This window comes from Nicotiana sylvestris, chromosome 2 (assembly GCF_000393655.2).
Source record: "Nicotiana sylvestris chromosome 2, ASM39365v2, whole genome shotgun sequence".
NCBI classification, from domain to species: Eukaryota; Viridiplantae; Streptophyta; class Magnoliopsida; order Solanales; family Solanaceae; genus Nicotiana; species Nicotiana sylvestris.
In genome coordinates, this window is record NC_091058.1 from 105,703,340 (window position 1) to 105,710,925 (window position 7,586).

The window sequence follows — 7,586 nt, forward strand, 5'->3', positions numbered from 1 at the left end:
AGTAAAGTGTAGACCTTTTTAGCGTAGTAAAACGTAGACCCTTTTAGCGTAGTAAAATGTAGAGCCTTGTAGCGTAGTATTGTGTAGTAATTGTTTAATTATCTTATATTCTAGCACGAAACCCATAATTATATATATATAATTCTTACAATTAATTTATTAAAAAATATGAATAAAAATTATAAAAAAACATAAAATTATTAATGATAGTTTGGTACTACTGGGCCTCAGAAAATCTAGCACGAAACCCATAATTATAATATATATATATATATATATATATATATATACATATAATTTTTACAATTAATTTATTAAAAAATATGAATAAAAATTATAAAAAAACATAAAATTATTAATGATAGTTTGGTACTACTGGGCCTCAGAAAATCTAGCACGAAACCCATAATTATAATATATATATATATATATATATATATATATATATATATATATATATATATATATATATATATATATTATTTTTACAATTTAGTTATTAAATAAATATGAATAAAAATTATTAAAAAAACATAAAATTATTAATGATAGTTTGGTACCACTGAGCTTCAGAAAATCTAGCACGAAACCCATAATTATAAAAATTATATATAGGTATATATAATTTTTACAATTAAGTTATTAAAAAATATGAATAAAAATTATTAAAAAAACATAAAATTATTAATGATAGTTTGGTACCACTGGGCCTCAGAAAATCTAGCACGAAACCCATAAGTATATATATAATTTTTACAATTAAGTTGTTAAAAAATATGAATTTAAATTATAAAAAACACACATAAATTTTAATGATAGTTATTAAAAATTATGAATTTGCAGTTGACGACATGGATGCACCTATACATCCCGGCCCTCGGACGTCGGAGCTACTACCCCTACAGCCCCAGCATAGATCCGAGCATATATGGGGGGGAGAGTTGCTTACGCAGACTTTTCGGGGCAGGAGAGTGGATTTATTGTGGGAGTTTTTGACTCCTCCCCGCGTTCTACATCCCCGTGTGGTCCATCACCTGGAGGAGATGGGATTATATAGGATCATTAGCATTGGCCGGATACAGCTCGGCTATGCTTTGATCACGGCGTTGATTGAGCGGTGGCGACCGGAGACGCACACTTTCCATCTGTCCATCGGCGAAGCCACCATCACACTCCAGGACGTCGAGATTTTATATGGCCTGTCCACCGATGGCTTGCCAGTTTTACTGTCTGGGAACATGAGATATTTTAACCGGGCTTCATATATGGATATGCTGCACAGGCTCACGGGCTTCAGGTCCGAGGACCCAGATGTAGCAATTGGGAGCAGTCGTATGCGGTTGGTCCCCATTAGAGACCACTTGGTGCAGATCCACGATACTATCACCGACGACTCAGCGGAGGTGGATGTGGAGCAATATACGAGGCTGTTGTTGCTCCTTCTATTTGGGGGGGTCTTGTTCCCGAACACTTCGGGGAACCTAGTGAGCCTTCGTTTTCTGCATCATATTGCGGACTTCGATGATACAGTCAGCTACAGCTGGGGTGGTGCTGTCCTATCTTTTTTGTACAGGCAGATGTGCCGGGCATCCATGGGCACACACAGAGACGTTTCTGGCTTTCTGCCACTTCTACAGGTGACAACTTATTCAAATAATTTGTCGTTTAGTTACAATTCTACCTAGTTATAGTTAATCTTTACGTCAACTTTCTGTTTTAGGTTTGGGTGTGGGAGCGATTTCTGCAACTTCGGCCACCTCTACCACAACTACCGGCTAATGTACATATTCCTGATCTCCCTCTAGCTTGTAGGTGGGTATTGCGTCGTAGACTTGCATGAGAGTATCATGGCCATCATAATCTCCCCTTCTGTAGGGATGTGTTGGATTTTCTGGAGGATGCACATGTGAATATCTAACTAAACTTACCAACTATTGTTTAACTAGGTGTTGCGCATACTAACGGTTTGTGTTATTATTTGATAGTTCATCTGGACGCCGTACAGCGAAGAGTTGATAGGTACCCTACCAGCGTATTGCACGCACGATCTCCATATTTGGAGGGCTTCCGTCCCTCTCACGTGCCTCGATATTGTTGAGCATCATTCCTTAGAGCGACTATTTCGTCAGTTTGGATTTCCGCAGTCTATACCGAGTCAGCCTGCATGGGATCCTTTACATTATGAGAGAGATGATAGGATGAGAGTGGACGACACATTTATTGAGTGGCTGACAGCGCAGTTGGGTATTTGGGACAGCCGAGGGGACTTGACCCCAGCTCCGCAACACTTTCCTATCGAAGTTTATATGTCATGGTACTGCACTGCTTCCCGACTTTTTATCGGGAACCCAGTTCATCAGGTAGATGGTCGGTACGTCTCATACGCCGGGAGACATGAGGCTCTGGTATGTTTTCTGTTATTATCAATTACATTAATAGTAATTTCTAGTCAAATACGTAGTTTATATTAAAAACTTTTGTGCAGGCGATTGGATTGCATACCGTATATCGTATGGGGCAGCAGATGCAGAGTTATGTCCACGACCCTGTGATCATGCAGGAATATAGTCGTCGCTTAATGGATGTGGCTGCCCAGACACTGCAGCGAGGCCGATCGGATCAGCGTTTGGCACACTAGCCAGATTATGTTGACCCAGCCACGTACCAGCGAGGTCGTGGTATGCCACGGGGTGGTGGCCAACGAGCTGCTGCTGCTCCACGACGACCTGCTGGTGTTGGACGACGTGGTCGTGGGCGGAGAGGAGGTCCCCAGCAAGGGGGCTTTGAGGCTCCTGCTGATGATGTTGCTGCTGATATGGGAGGTGGCATGCATGAGACCGACATGCCGTCTTACAGCCTTGGCATTTATGACACCCCAGGGACGTCGCAGGTGACCCCATCGGGTAAATTCTTGATCATGGGCTCGGATTTTCAAGGAGTGGAGTTGGGTAGATATTTCCCTGGCTCGTCTACCACTGATGAGTCTCGACCGATCCGAGATTTTGATAGTGGGCACCGACTGAGTTATAGCAGCTCATCACATGCGCATGTATGAGTTTATTAGTATTAATTTTATTACTGTTTTTACTATAACTTATTTATTTTGTTTTAACTTTATTAATTTACTTTTTAGGCTTCATGCGATGCTGCGACAGATGACTACATTCAGGATCCAGACACGATTATGGTAAGCCAATATAAATTTTTGTGAATTGTTATGTAGTTTTCTATACTAAGTTTGATATTATTATGTAGCCTTCTACTGGACCTGACAGCACCACCGATACATGTCATCCTGTGCCGCATCCGGCCATAAGGAGACGACTTGATGATGATGATCCTGATAGCGTACCCGGGCGGCAGGGGATGCGCCTCAGGCCAACGGCTACTTTGAGACACACCGGATGCGGGACACATTGATTCGGTCTTCCATTTTTTTGTTTTTTTGGTGTAAATAATATTTAGTCGAATATGACAGTTACTTTTTTTTAGTTCTCATTTCGTTTTATAGTATTTGGTATAACACAACAACTTAAACTTAACTTCCACTTAAATTAAAATAAAATTTAGTATAACAAACAATGAAAACATTACTACAACACAAACACAAACATAACAGGCCAACATAATAAAAATACATGACATATGAAAATGACACTAAACACATATACGCCAATGCTCCATCCTCAGTTGTCATTTATTCTTCGCTCCAACCACTTAAATCGTTCTTCCATTTGTTCTTTTTCTTCTTCTAACTCTTTCACTCTCGCCTTCACCTCCGCAAGTTCCCGTTTATATTTTTCGTTGCGTTCCTTGTGTGCTTCACAATTCCATTCTGCTCTCCATTTTTTATCTTCCACCTCCTTCAGTTTCTCCCTCATTTCTGTAATAATTCTATCTCCCTCCTTTTGTATTCTATGCTGGTATAACAACATATTATGAAATTCCTGTAATCTATCCCTGTAGCTTTCCTGATAACATGGTTCCTCAGCCCATTCATCAAATTCACAAGTAGGTTCGTCGGGTTGCTTGTACAACTTGTTCATACAACACCAATAGCGGCGTCCAACGTTAGCACCTTCCCACCCACAATCCATCATGCATGGTTTTCCACATAAGCAAATTGGTGGACGACCAGGTTGAGCCATTTGTGAACTATTTGCTTATAATAAAAACCTTACTTACTTTTAATGAAATATTTCTTGGGGGAAATTTTTAGCACACAAAATAACTACAATGACCCCATTATTTATAGGCTAAACAAGACACATATAGCGCCATATCTAATGGCGCTATATTAGATAGCGCCATATCTAATGGCGCCATATCATGATGTTGACGAGACGACTTTATGTCAGCCGGTCACACATATCTAATGGCGCCATATCATGATGTTTTCAGCTTTTTTAGTTCGACAAGACAAGACACACATAGCGCCATATGTATATTTTGTGTATTAAATATCGTGATAGCGACAAGACAACACACATAATAAATATACCGATAATTATATTAAATTATTATTTAAATAGGTAAAAAGGGAAAGTACAAATCATAATTAACAAACAAGAAAATATTATTTCATAAATACTTAAATCGTATACATAACAACTAATTATTACAACATGAACTCATGGGTAGTTAGGTACAATAGAAGAACACCCGCCCTGAGCTTGATTATTGTTGCCACCCAAAGGACATTTTCTACGGTCGTGGCCTGTTTGCGAGCATATACCACATTTGCGTGCATATACGATATCACTAACATCCATTTGGTTCCGTATACGCGTTCTCTTCTGCACCTGTCTTTTACGCAAATAGGACTTGTTACACACCATTTTAAATGGTTCTGGGGGCCAGTAATGCTCAGAACCCACTGGTTGCAACTGACCACTATATGTGTTTAGGTATTTGGAAACACTATATTGTTGATCAATATAGTTGGTCTCCGCATAACCAACACGTTGAAAACACTTGATGGCATGTGAACAAGGCATGTGGTAGATTGACCATTTCCCACATGAGCATAACCTTGTGGATTCATTTACAGTATGTACATTATTACCCCGATTATTATGGATAGCGGTGCGAACTTCAAAAATACCTCGTTCGTTATCATATTGCAAAAAGGAATGCCAATGTGCTCGCCGTCTGTATTTCTCTAATCTCTTCATAGGCACTGGCATAAATTCAACACCCCTTTCCATCAATTCCGTTGCAGCTGCAGACCGTTGTACAAACCTCTCCGCCATCTGCTTGAACGACATACGCACCATGGCTGTGACGGGCAATCCTCTTGCCGACTTTAATAACCCGTTGAAGGATTCTGACACGTTTGTAGTAAGAATTCCCCAGCGTCTGCCACCATCTGCATGCAACGTCCACTTTTCAGGATCATGTCGCATTAACCAACGATATGCTGCATCGTCTTCTTGCCTGATAGAATCCATATGCCTCCGGAATTTATGTTGTTGGTGGTCTGTTGCTGCCATCCACATCAAATCATATAGATCTTTTTTGGGATGTGCCTTCTTGAAATTGGCCTTAAAGTGCCTCACACAGTAATGGTGGTATGCATAAGGTTCTTGCCAGGCAGGAAGGTTCTCCACAGAACTTAATATACCCTCGTGCCGATCAGATATTAGACAAATACCTGAACGATGTTTGACAACGTGCTCTTTCAGGTGGTTCAAAAACATCGTCCACGTCTTTGTGCTTTCATTGGCACAAACAACAAAAGCTAGAGGAAATATCTGTCCATTAGCATCCACTGCCACGACTATCAATAGCTTGATATCGTACTTTACATAGACATGAGTTCCGTCTATGGATATTACGAGCCGGCAATATGGAAAACCATCAATTGCTGGCTTAAACGCCCAGAACACGTAATTGAATATATATTCTGGTTTACCTGGACTCCGCTCAAGCTTCCATTCAATAACTGTTTCGGGGTTAAAGTGCTGCAGTGCAGCCATGTAGCTAGGCAGATCTGCAAAAGACTTATCCCAGTTACCATAGACTATTTCAAACGCTCTTTTGCGCCCAAGATATGCCTTTCTTTTAGTAATTGTGTGGCCATATTCCTGGTAGACTGCTGTAATGCACTCTTTGATTTTATACCTTATGGACGCTTCGATGTGCGGAATAAGTACAAGAGATATCAAGTCAATATCCAAGTTGAAGTGATTCCCGTTGAAAGTGTCCATTTCGCATGTGTGGGTGGGAATGTATTTACCCACTTTCCACATACCTGTTTTCTTCTTCGACGCACGCAACATCCAATTACATGGCCAAAACCACCTGCGGCAAATAGCCTTGTATACCGTCGGACTTGACTCCGATACCTGCATCTCACGACACTCTTTAACATTGTGCATTTTACAAGCCCTGCTTACGCGTGCTTTATCAGGAAAAAGCATCCCCTTTGCAAGCACCGTTGGTCTAGACTCATCCCACATTGCTGTCCGGATTTCATCAAAATCCCTTGTGAGAGCTTCCACATCCGGCACGGCTAGCAAGTTATCAATATAAGGAATCTCCCTTGAATGAAACGACACTTTAGACTCGTTCACTTTTCGTCTATGGGGGGCTCTCTTCAAATCGGGTCCTTCCTCCTCGTCCTCTTCATCACCATCCTCACGAGCAAATGGTGTCTCGTCTCCTGATTCATCGGCATTGTTATCGTAATCGTTGTTCTCTTCCTCACTCTGTTCATCTGCCAGATCCTGATGTAATACGTCGTTTTCGGGCAATTGAGTGAGTACGGGTAGTTCAACTTGCTCGTTTTCACTGCACATTTCAACAAAAATATAAGCTACTAAATTAATAAATGCTTTATATATGGCTGTAGCTTTTCACTTACAAGTTGTAATGTGATGACATTCCATGATGGACGTTTTCAGTTAGGTGATGACTACCGGATGGGCCACTTGTAAAATTCATATCCGGCCGGTACCCCCTATTAAATAAATGAGCGTTAAAATTAATTCAATACGCAAAAATATACATAATTAACACAAATGAAAATTGAAGTTTACCACTCTTCTTGTGAATTATGGAAAGCAGGGTATAAATTATTTTCTCGCTGCTCATTCGCCGACGGTGATAAATTTAAATCAAGAAAAAATCTTTCATCTGGAACATGTCCGGAAAAAAGTGATCCAGAATAACCACCCGATGACTGGAGGTTATCTCTACTACGCACAACCTCATTTTTTGGAACGTCTTCGACCTTCACGTACATCTCCAACATTGTGATTACAAGAAATTCCCGGCATTCGTCCGGAGTCCTCAAGAAATCACTCAAAGTGTCATCATCGTCGATGTTAAACTCTGAGTAAAAAGCAACCCCTTGCGGCGTAACGGAATACGGATATCTTCCGGTTACTTTGAGTATCACTGAACGTTTTCTCACACTCATTTTTTTGCATAACAACGATATCAATGTTTCGTACTCCATTGAAAGTGGCAATTTAACATTACACTTAGCAGGTAAACTGTAGCCCACAGAGTTATTCTCCATCACAACCTCACCCCCCAATATAATGATACTCTTATTCTACGTTCTTCAGACATAATGAAAA

The 7,586-nt window shown here is 40.4% G+C and overlaps 1 long non-coding RNA gene across 1 annotated transcript; it reads left to right on the forward strand.

The window, feature by feature from the left end:
• The first annotated feature begins 2,954 nt into the window (after nucleotides 1-2,954).
• On the forward strand, nucleotides 2,955-3,421 carry LOC138886369 (uncharacterized). Its single transcript, XR_011405074.1, has 3 exons — nucleotides 2,955-3,049; nucleotides 3,134-3,187; nucleotides 3,256-3,421. It is a non-coding gene; the product is annotated as an uncharacterized lncRNA (long non-coding RNA).
• The last annotated feature ends 4,165 nt before the right edge of the window (nucleotides 3,422-7,586 follow it).